We start from the raw sequence: 12,653 nt of genomic DNA on the forward strand, positions 1-12,653 counted from the left end.
TGGATGTGGTTCTTAACTGTATCTGACATACGGTAGCACCTGTTTTTGACAGGCACACTGTCACCAGTGTCAATTTCGTGCCTACACCACAGTGTAAGGCCTGGTGTCAGTGAAAACAGAGAGGCATGCTGCCGGAGCAAAGCCCTTTAGGCCCTCTGCTGCTCTGTCGTCAGGTTGGGAGAGAGATGTACTCCCTTCACTGAGCCATTCTGAGGGTTTATATGCAGCAAATCAGGAAGGGGTTCACCCTCATCCTCTTCTTGCTCTGAAGCTAGCAAGAGACATGAGACTTCTGCTCGCCTGTGGAAAGGCTTGAGCCTGTTAACATGGAATACCTGAGGGCAGAGGCGTTGCTAGGAGGGGTAAAGGGGCTATAGACCCAGGTCTTTTGGTTGTAGCCTCAGATAGAATCTCAGGAGCTACAACCAAAAGGCTAGCTAGCTCCCAGTCCCAACATTTCCAACATCAGCGTAGCCCCGGGTCTTTTCCAGACCTAGCAACACCCCTGCCCGAGGGGTTGCCCCAGGGGCTCCCATGTTATCCAGATAATTGACCTCACCCATCTTGGAGATGATGCTGAAGGGTCCGGTCCACTTGTCTGCCAAAGCTCTAGGCTTGGTAGGCTCCATCACAAGGATTTCCTGTCCTTGTTTCCAATCCACTTGCAAGGCTTTAAGGTCACGCCAGTATTTATTCAGTTCTTGGCTGGCCTTGAGGTTTGTTGTTGCCTGACCCATCATCTGTGTCATCCTCCATCTGAGGCCTAACACATAGTCCATCACTTGCTTGGCTGGACCTGGAGGGGTGGCCTCTAAACCTTCTCTGATCAAGGCAAGGGGGGCCCTCACGGGATGCCTAAAGAGTAATTCAAAGGGGCTGAAACCAAAACCCTCTTGAGGTACCTCTCTGTAAGCAAACAGTAGGCATGGCAGGAGGATCCCATTTCCTCCTTAGGGGCTCTTCCAAAGCACCTAGCATGCTTTGAGATTTTTATCAAATCTCTCAACCAGATCATTGGTCTGTGGTGGTAAGAGGTGGAGGACTTATAGGTTACCCCACACTCTTTCCACATGGTTTTCATGTAACTAGACATAAAGTTGGATCCTCTGTCAGAGAAAACTTCCTTAGGTAATCCAACATGAGTGAAAATGCCCAGGAAAGCCCTGGCAAACACCTTGGCAGTAACAATCCGAAGGGGTATAGCCTCAGGGTACCTAGTAGCATGATCAATCAAGACCAGGATGAACCGATGTCCACCTGTAGTGGGAGGGTAAAGGGGACTGACAATGTTGATGCCCACCCTCTCAAACGGTGTGCCAACCACTGGCAATGGCTTCAGTGGTGCAATGACACTGCCTCCAGTCTTGCCAGACAACTGACAAGTTGGGCAGGTCCTGCAGTGGGCCAGTAGAAATGGGCAGAGAACCTCTGCTTAGTCTTCTTCATACCAAGATGACCAGCTAAGGGCACCTCATGCGCCAACTGCATCAGGAAGGGCCTGTAAACCTGGGGTTCCACCAACCTCTTGAGGGCACCACGTTCAGGCTTAGTGGGCTCATTGAAAAGGAGCTCACCCTCCCAATAGATCCGGAATGTCCTAGGCACTTCTCCTTGTGCTTGGGACAGGACCTGTTTCCTCAAACCCACGAGAGAGAGGCACTCTCTCTGTCCCTTACAGAAGTCCGCCCGGGAAGGTCCCCCTTCAGCTAACAAGCATTGAAGGTCGGGGTGTTCCTACGGGTTGAGTACCTCTCCCACAGGAAAGTCTTCTGGCTCTATTACCACAGGAGCTGAGACAGGGTTCACCACTGGACCCAGCCTGTCCAGAACCTGGATCCCAATGGGTTCTGTCGGAAAAGCAGGAAGAGCTGGAGTCCCCTTCACAGAGGTGGCCTTCTTACTCTTCCGTTTCCTTCAAGCCTTGGGTTTCCCCGTCGGCGAGGGTGTGACCTGCGATCGGATGACCACCACAGCAGCCATGGGTAGACCATCCATGATCATCCCCAATTCGACCAAATCATTGCCTAACAAAATGTTTGCAGGCACGTTGTCCTGAACCAGGACCAGAAGCTTTGCTGTCTTGTCTCCAATCGTAATGCTGACTAAGGCTACAGGTGATAATTTGGGAGGCCCACCAGCTAACCTCGTGGTTCTCAGAGGAGCACCTACATAGTCCTCTGGCTTGAGCCGGGTCCTGTCCACCACTGTCATGCTTGCCCCAGTGTCTCTCAAACCAGTAGAAGGCTGGCCATTCAAGAGGACACTTCTCAAAAACTTGCAGGTGTTCTGTGGGATAGTTGCCAGTACTTCTGCGTACTGGTCACAGGCCCCAAGGGACACGAAGGAAATTTCTAAGGGAGCACCGAATGTGATCCCAGTAGAGGAGGGTAGGACAGTGGCCTCCACCTCAGGTACGGAGTAGGGGTAGGTCAGATTGACAGCCTGGACTCCAAGTGCCTTACCCTTACATTTGGGGTCACCCCTTCTGTGATCCAGTGCCCCACAATCCCAACAAGTGCCGGGAGTGTGGGGTATGGTACTCGAACCACTGGGAATCAGTCAAGATTCTCTATTACTGGTACGTGGTCGAGCAATCAAGGCCTTGCTTCTCAGGAGGTGATGCAGGCTGGTTCTTAAGTACAGTGTAGACCCAAGCCCCCACAAAGCAATGTCCACACACTGTATCATTTAAAACACAGTCTTTATATAATTAATATTCAAGGTTATGTACACTATCACAATAACTCACTTTGTGCTCAGAAAATCTACAATGGCAAATATATACAGTTCTAAAGTGGTACCACAATGCTATCAGATTTCATTAAAGTGCATCAACTATACTGTGGTCAAATGTCACACAGATCACTCAATAAAGGAAACCAACAATAGAAATTGGAGGAACGCAGTTGGTCAGAACAATTGGCAGAATACTGGCCCCTACCACTAGACACAGTTCTGGGTGGGGATCCCCCCACCTAGGCAACCTGTAGAATAAAGATATAGCACAAGCCCAGTCCATATATTGTTCACAAAAATCTTTCCAATAGTTCAGCAACCCCAAAGTACCTGGTGTGGTAGAGTTCCTTGTCGGGAAATCGACGGCCCTTCTTGGGTGCACTCCCTTTAAGGCAGGAGAAACGGGTCGTCGAACGTCCGGCGATGAACACAGTGAACTACGGCGGTAAAGTGGCAGCTTTATTCCTAGCGGTGCTCGTCGACGGGGAAGCGTAAACATCCTGCAAGGAAGAGGCGTGCGGGGCACCTCGATGTTGATAGTTCTGCACCGCAAAGAGTTTGAACAACTGTGGCCCAGCAAGGGCGTCGAGTCGTCGGCATCTCTGTGGTCTTTGGGTGGCGGGAAACCCACCAGTGGAGGCTCCTCGACGGGTCGACAACCTGGCCTTATCCGGCGCGATAAGGCGGGTGGCGGTGCACACAAGTGCATCCATGAATCACATGTAGTTCTTAGGCAACGGGAGCATGGCGGGTCCGGTCAGCGACAGCGGTCGTCAACGGTGGTGGACAACAGTCCGGGCTCTTCTCTTTGGGATTCTGTGGCAGTCCCTGTCTCCGGTCGGCAGCCTGTCATAGGTCTGTCTACCAGGGAGATTTGGCAAAGATCAGCTGGTGCACGATGGTCCCTTGTAGCTCGGGAAGAGGGCATCTTACCAGGTCCTCTCTGGGTCAGTCCTTGGAAATACAGCAGCTTTCAGATTGACGAAGTAGAGCAACAGCAATTCTTCTCTTCCAGCAGGGCTTCAAGGTCAAGCTTCAGTTTTCCTCCAGTTACTCTTTGTAGTGGACTTCAGCTTCTGAACACGAATTCTAGCAGTGAGAGGCCTCCAGATATACTAGTTGATCTCCCATTCATTCTGCTGGGTCACACTCACGCAACCAATCGGTCAGAAGGGCATTCATGCAGGCAGGCAGCCAATCAGGTGCATAGTGCATTTAGGCCATTCACTTCTCTCCAGACATGCACAACAAGTTATGTGTATTGGAAGAAGTACCCAGCAATTCAGCACTCCACACTGCATTCATACCAGTTTCGGGCACGGCTATCTCAGACAAAGTGTCAAACACCAGATACTAGACATCCACAACACAGAATGCATATTTGTCACACACTCCATTCACCCAGGTCCCACCCACAGGATGTACCCACAACATACCGTGCAGTCACTGGGAAGGCTCCAGCCAGTCTGGCCTGGACTTCACAACAACACCATATATGGAACTTCCACCCAACAGCCAGTCAGGGGGAAGGGTTCAGAGTCAGGGCTTCCCAGGACTTTGGGAAAACAAGATACCAGGCAATAGAAAGCAAGAGGCCACAGGGGCCATCTTGTTTCCTATCAGGAATCAACTTATTGCAATGGCAGGGCCTGAGTATCACAAAATGGAGGATAGTCAGAGCACCTGTCAAATCCAGCATTAGCTGCCGCCAGCCCATACCCTGCTGTGTGGGCCACACACAGATGCCCGAAAACATAAACTAGGGGCACAGGGTGGTACCTCCACCCATGGGTGCCATAAGGGTATCCTATGGGTCTGTACACCAAACCAAAAGAGGCAGGAGTCTCACATGAACTCCTGCATGGAAAAGAAGACAGAACACACAAAAAAAAGGCAGTAAAGGACAAGGATACGGAGGCCCTGTCCCTCCGATGCATTTCCAGCATCACACACAGGTCCCATTTCCTTACAGGGAGACTTGCAATCCCATCTTCCCTGGAAGAAGCATGGGGTTCGGAGGCCCATTGGAGCCTTCCAAGATGACTGCCACCATGCCTCGGTGCACACCAGTCTCTCAGGCTGCTCTGGGCCTGCAGCACCATGCATGGCTGATGAACCAACTTGAAGCATCAAACCACCTGCGCTGGCAAGCAAAGCTGGCCACCACAGAAGACCAACAAACAAGTTCTCTACAAGCAGCCTCCGTTGGTCTCATTGTGACACAGGTCCCCCTTCCTTACAAGGCGACCTGCAGCCCCAACTGCCTTGGAAGAAGCACTGGTTTTGGAGGCCCACTGGAGCCTTCCAAGATGGTTGCCACTGTGCCTCGGTGCACACCAGGCCCCCAGGCTGCTCTGGGCCTGCAGCACCATGATTGGCTGGTGAACTAGCTTGAAGCGTCAAACCCCCTGTGCTGACAGGCAAAGCTAGCCCCTACAGAAGGCCAACACACAAGGCCCCTAGCAGCAGTCTCTGACGGTCTCATTGTGACAAAGGTCTCCCTTCCTTAGAGGGTGACCTGCTCTCATGCTTACTTCTGGAGCCCTGCAGGAGTGCCAGGTCTGGACGGTGTTGCAGAGTGGTCCCCGTGTCTATCCCCTTTTCACCTGGTCGTATGTCCAAACTACACCCTCCCCCACCTGTCCCCTGGAGGAAAAACCTCCAAGGTGGCAGTGAGGTTGGGAGGGGTCTAGGTGTGTTCCGGAGTTGCGTTCCGGTGTCTGGGGGATTGTGGTGGAACCTAAGGGGCAAAACAAGGGTAAGTGTACTGTGTGAAAATACCTGTACTGTTCACCCCCTCCCTTCTCCCTTCCTCTAATTCCCCTTAAGCTGCGAGGCTGGCTGGAGCATGCAGATGTGGCTCACCTGTGGTTTTGTGTCTGCAATCGCAGCTCCGGAGATGGGTCCCGAAGAGGGGTTGAAGCAGGTAGCAGTCTCTGTCCGAGATGGGCTATCTTTGTTAATTGTCTTATGTTCATTCTCTCCCTCCACGTGTGGGAACGTGGCGTTGAACCGGTGGCAGAACCCTGCAGGAGTCTCACTCGTTCCGGAATGCAGGTAAGTTCTCAAAGTCTCAAGTGGTTCTGATGGGCGACAGACGGAAGGTAAACGCTAATACTGTTGTTTGCTTTCGAACAGGACGTCGGACACCAAGGGGAGGGGGAGCTGGAAGGCCAAGGGCGAATAGCGGGTCCATGCAGTTGCAAGGAGGATGGCGCCTGCCATGTAGTGGCGTTAAACAAGATGCTGAATGCCGAGATAACGACGGAAGACCAAAGTCTTGAAGATTGCTGAAAGATGCCGAAGCACCTAAGGATGCCGAGGACCGAAGGATGCTGAAGGGTCGAAGGAGGCTGAAGGACCGAAGGATGCAGAAGGTGTCCCAACTGGAGGCAGAAGAATGTTCGAGATCGAGGTGCTCAATGCGAGAAGATGCATGAGCACAGGAGCGGTAAGCGAAACACTGCTCTTGTTAGGAGCAGAAACAACGCTAAGCACAGGGTGCGGTTTGGCTGTGGCTTTATAGTCCTGTGCCACACCCTGCCGGTGCTAGATGTGTAGGGGCGTTGGCTTCGGGCACTTGCCAGGTGAATTGCTGCACGTGCCAGGCTCGCACGTGCTCTGCGCTTCTTGGCTGGTGATGGGCGGTGCCCTTGTCTTCCGCTCTTTCCTGTAGGCAGCAACCAGGTCACGGCCACCCACACGCTTGCACCAGCCAGCTACCATCCCTGTCCACCTTTTCCCTATTGTATGAGAGGGGTGTTCCCTCCCCCTGTTAGCCTGCCACCCCTGGGCCTGTAAAGGGATCGTGACACCTGCAACCCCTCGGTGCACACCAGGCTCGCAGGCTGCTCTGATCCTGCAGCACCATGATTGGCTTGTGAACCAGCTTGAAGCATCCAATCCATTGCTCCAGCCGGCAAAGCCGGCGTTCACAGTAGGCCAACACACAAAGCCTCGACCAGCAGTAGCCGCCGGTCTCATTGTGACACAGGTCCCCCTTCCGTACAGGGAGACCTGCAACCCCATCTGCCCTGGAAGAAGCACTGGGTTTGGAGCCCCACTGGAGCCTTCCAAGATGGCTGCAACTGTGACTTAGTGCACACCAGGCACCCAGGCTGCTCTGGGCCTGCAGCACCATGATTGGCCGGTGAACCATCTTGTAGCATCCAACCTCCTACGCCGACAGGCGAAGCTGGACACACAGAAGTCCAACACAGAAGGACTCTACCAGACGTCTTCGCCGGTCTCATTGTGACACAAGTCCCCCTTCCTTATAGGGAGACCTGCAACTCCATCTTCCCTGGAAGAAACACTGGGTTCAGAGACCCACTGGTGCCTTTCAAGATGGCTGCCACTTTGCCTCTGTGCAGACCGGGCTGCCAAGCTGCTCTGGGCATGCAACACCATGTTTGGATGCTGAATCACCTTGTAGCACCCAACCCCCAACGCCAGCATTCGAAGCCGGCCCCCACAGAAGGCAAACATACAAGGCCTCTACCAGCAGTCTCTGCCCGTCTCATTGAGACACAGGTCCCCCTTCCTTATAGGGACACCTTCAGTTCCAACTGCCCTGGAAGATGCACTGGGTTCGGAGGCCCACTGGAGCTCTTCCAAGATGGCCACCACCATGCCTCAGTGCACACCAGGCTCCCAGGCTGCTCTGGGCCTGCAGAACCATGATTGGCTGGTGAACCAGCTTGAAGCATCTAAACCCCTTCTTGCCGGGGAAGTCTGACCCCACAGAGGGTCAGCATACAATGCCTCTACCTGCAGTCTTCCTTGGTCTCATTGTGACACATGTCCCTCATACTAACATGGAGACATTAAACCCCATCTGCCCTGGAATAAGCACTGAGTTTGGAGGTCCACTGATGCCTTCCTAGATAGCCGCCGCTGTCCCTCGGTGCACACAGGGCTCCCAGACTGCTATGGGCCTGAAGCACCTAGATTGTCTGGTGAACCAGCTTGTAGCATCCAACCCCCTATGCCAGCAGGCAAAGCCATCCCCAAAGGAGGCCAACACACAAGGCCACTACCAGCAGTCTCCACCGGTCTCATTGCGACACAGGTTCCTCTTCCATACAGAGTGACCTGCAACTCAATATGCCCTGGAAGAAGCACTGGGTTCGGAGGCCCACTGGAGCTTCCAAGATGGCCATCACTGTGTGTCGGTGCACGCCAGGCTCCCAGGCTGCCCTGGGCCTGCAGATCCATGATCGGCTGGTGAACCAGCTTGAAGCATCCAACCCCCTGTGACGGGCGGTGAATCCAGACCCCACAGAAGGCCAGCACACAAGGCCTCTACCAGCAGTCTCTGCTGGTCTTATTGTGACACAGGTCTCTTCCTACCAGTGAGACCTGCAACTCCATCTGCCCTGGAAGAAGCACTGGGCTCGGCGGCCCAAATGTGCCTTCCAAGATGGCTGCCACCATGCCTCAGTGCACACCAGGCTCCCAGGCTGCTCTGGTCCTGCTGCACCATGATTGGCTGGCGAACCAGCTTGTAGCATTTAACCCCCTACGCCAGCAGTCAAAGCTGGCCCCCACAAAAGGCCAACACACAAGGCCTCTACCAGCAGTCTCTGCAAGTCTCATTAGGACACAGGTGCCCCTTCCCTACATGGAGACCTGCAACTCCATCTGCCCTTGAAGAAGCACCGGGTTTGGAGGCCCACTGGAGCCTTCCAAGATGGCTACCATCATGCCTCGGTGCACACCAGGCTCCCAGGCTGCTCTGGGCCTGCAGCACCATGACTGGCTAGTGAACCAGCTTGAAGCATCCAACACCCTGCCCCGCAAGCAAAGCCGGTCCACACAGAAGGCCAACAGACAAGGCCTCTACCAGAAGTCTCCACCGGTCTCATTGTGACACAGGTACCCCTTCCTTACAGGGAAACCCTGCAACCCCATCTGCTGTGGAAGAAGCACTGGGTTCGGAGGGCCACTGTAGCCTTCCAATAGTGCTGCCACCATGCCTCGGTGCACACAAGGCTCCCAGGCTGCTCTGAGCCTGCAGCACCATGATTGGCTGGTAAACCAGCGTGAAACATCCAATCCATTGCTCCAGCCGGCAAAGCATCCACCCCTGTGTGCTGAAAGGCGATGTCAGCTCCTAAAGAAGGGCAACAAATAAGGCCTCTACCAACAGTCTCTGCTGGTCTCATTCTGACACAGTTTCCCCTTCCTTACAGGGAGACCTGCAACTCCATCTGCCCTGGAAGAAGTACTGGCTCTAGAGGCCCACTGGAGCCTTATAAAATGGCCGCAACCATGCCTCAGTGCACACCAGACTCCCAGGCTGCTCTGTGCCTGCAGCACCATGATTGGCTGGGGAACAAGCTTGCAGCATCCAAACCCCTGTGGCAGCAGGTGAAGCCAGCCCCCACAGAAGACCAACACTCAAGGCCTCTACCAGCAGTCTCTGCAAATTTCATTGTGACACATGCCGCCCTTCCTTAAAGGGAGATCTGCAACCCCATCTACCCTGGAAGAAGCACTGGGCTTGGATGCCTGCCCGCTGGAGCCTTCCAATATGGTCACCACCGTGCCTCGGTGTACACCAGGTTCCCAGGATGCTCTTGGCCTGCAGTAACATGATTGGCTGGTGAACCAGCTTGAAGCATCCAACCCCCTGCGCCGGCAGGCAATGCCGACCCCACCGGAAGGGCAACAGACAAGGCGCATACCAGCAGTCCCCGCCGGTCTCATTGTGACACAGGTCCCCCTTCCTTACAGGGAGACCTGCAACCCCATATGTCCTGGAAGAAGCACTGGGTTCAGAGACCCACTGGAGCCTTTCAAGATGGCTGCCACCTTGCCTCGGTGCACACCAAGCTCCCAGGCTGCTCTGGGCCTCCAGCGCAATGATTGGCTGGTGAACCAGCTTGAAGCATCCAACACCCTGCACCTGCAAGCAAAGCCGGTCCACACAGAACGCCAACACACAAGGCCTCTACCAGTAGTCTCCACCGGTCTCATTGTGACACAGGTCCCCCTTCCTTACAGGGAAACCCTGCAACCCCATCTGCCGTGGAAGAAGCACTGGGTTCAGAGGGCCACTGTAGCCTTCCAATAGTGCCGCCACCGTGCCTCGGTGCACACAAGTCTCCCAGGCTGCTCTGAGCCTGCAGCACCATGATTGGCTGATAAAACAGCTTGAAGCATCCACCCCTGTGCGCTGAAAGGCGATGCCTGCTCCTAAAGAAGGGCAACACGTAAGGCCTCTACCAACAGTCTCTGCTGGTCTCATTCTGACACAGGGTCCCCTTCCTTACAGGGAGACCTTCAACTCCATCTGCCCTGGAATAAGTACTGGCTTTAAAGGCCCACTGGAGCCTTCTAAGATGGCCGCCACCATGCCTCGGTGCACACCAGTCTTGCAGGCTGCTCTGGGCCTGCAGCACCATGAGTGGCTGGTGAACCAACTTGCAGCATCCAACCCACTGCGCCAGCATTCAAAGCCGACCCCCACAGAAGGCCAACACACAAGGCCTCTACCAGCAGTATCCTCTGGTTTCTGCCACATAGAGTGTGAAACTACACATGCTTCGCATAAGGTACTGAACTCCCCAAGCATTACTGGACTCGAGGCTACAGCCGGCATAGACCGTAAAACTGTACAGCATTGTATGCTAGCTAACAATACTGCTACAGTGTCACAATATGTTCAAATATCCTGTCACCCAGTTATCCCATTGCCCCCCGCAATCACCTTTCTCAAATTTGAATACATATTACAGAGCACTTACGTAATCCACAGGTATAATCCAGTGAGGCTAGTAAATGTAGTCCTAGCACTGGCATAAGCATCTCCAGCCTGGGGAAAAATAACGCTAGTAGCAGTTTAAATGTGGCCCCAGATGCCAGCGCAGCTCTCCAATCACCCTGTGCGCTCCTTCAAGCAACTCACTTTTAAACCACACAGCACGCGAACCCCCGCTCTAGGAACTACATCCCCCAGATTCCTCTTTGTGCGCGTATGTGCATGCAAAGAATCGGCCATTAATTGCCAATACAATTACAATCATACCAGCTTCATCCATCCGAATAGCAACACATTTGCCCACAATTATTGCAGTGGACCACTTGCCATTGTCTGGTATGTCCCCTGCCATACGCGTGCTCGCCACAAACTGCCGGCTCTGCCTCCTGGGTGCACTAAATGGGATGCACTCCTAACCACACAAGCAAAGTGGCAGCCGGTTAGCTCTCAGAAACCTCAGACTACACTCCCGTTTCTGGAGCAATCCTTCACAAACAACACCCCAAACCTTGCTAACAAGGAACTCTAGACTCAGGATGCGCACCAGCACAACCACTAATGACCCGCAAGATGCTTCCCTTCACCTAGCAATAAGCCCCTTGACCACGAAGACACGTACAATGCTACCACCCTTTATCAATGGCAACAATGACAACTATGGCACTATGTACACAGCCCCAAGCTTTCCAGGCTCTGCTTTTAACCCTACCCCAACACCAATGATAAATCCTTGGAAAATCTTGTCTCCCAATGCCTCACCTCTTTTGGCACCCAGAAGGCCAGCCCTAAAACCAAACGTGGAATGCTTTGCCACCACACGTACTCACAATCTCACAACACCCATACACTGACAAACCTTAATTTTCCTCACTAACATCAGAAAGGAGGCAGCCATACCACACAACAGTCTCCCCAACAAAACCGCACCCAGACACCAGCCTCTCGCCCTACCCTCTCGTCAAGCCATTCCCAATTGGGACAGCCCCTCAGACACAGGTCCATTCCACCGAACCACATTCACTCTGCCACTCCTGACCTGAACACTCATCAATGCTCGCTCTCTGCCTGATCATGCATTAGACATTTTTGACCTGATTACCAAACATAACCTCGACACTCTGCCCCATCCTTAGCCATGCCCACAGGGTACACTATCTTCCGTAATGGCAGACCCTCTTTCAGAGGAGGTGGTGTCACCCTGATAGCAAAAGAATTCCTTCCCTTCAGATGGTGAAACACTTCTATTGATGGCAACAATAACCTTCCATCACTTCAACTCTCACCATCAGCCACATGCACTATCACCCTTCACCTCATCTATCGTCCACCTGGCCCCCTTCACAACTTCAAGTCAAACCTACTTCATATTCTCCAGGATAACATAAAAGCCTCCTTCAAAATGATCTTGTTAGGAGAAATTTATTTGGACCTTCATGACCCTAACAACCCACAAGCAACATCACTTTATGACGCCCTAGACACCCTAGGCTTCTGTCAGTGCATTACAAATCCCACCCACAGGAAACAACTTACTCTAGAGTGGATTGCCAACCACAATTGTGAGATCTCCACCTGTGCCATCACACCCTGTTCCTGGTTATACCACTATATCATCCACTTCTCCATCCCAAAGCCATCAAAGTCCAAACCTATACCCAACCCATAACCTCCAGCAATAACTCAAATCTCTCGGACAACATCTTGCCCCTGCTCAACACCCTTGGCTTCAGCCCCCGTTCGACTCCAACCCCAACTCATTAGTGGATATATCTGCCAACTGGTCCAAGTTTTGAGCCAATGTCATCATTGATAACAGCACCACTGGCTCCGACCACTGCAAGAAATGTGCAACCACAGATCCATAATCCTGCATCTCTTGCATCTGTTGACTCTCTTGTTGAATCTCATCCAGAGGGCACCCCTGGACCTATGAATCCTAGACCTAAATCAGCCAACTTGTGGAGTATTCGCCTAAGAAAATGCCATATGACAATGCCCAAGGATGAATATGTTAGAGATCTGGTACTGGACCACAGGAACGTTATTATTACAAATGTAATCAAACCTTCTGGGTTAGCACCAAGAGAAGCTCTATGAATTAAAGTACTTGCATGGCTTTGCGCAAGATTTGGGCCAGGGGTAGTTTGATGCT

Source organism: Ambystoma mexicanum, chromosome 5p (genome assembly GCF_040938575.1).
Source record: "Ambystoma mexicanum isolate Mex_15411 chromosome 5p, UKY_AmexF1_1, whole genome shotgun sequence".
Classification (NCBI taxonomy): Eukaryota; Metazoa; Chordata; class Amphibia; order Caudata; family Ambystomatidae; genus Ambystoma; species Ambystoma mexicanum.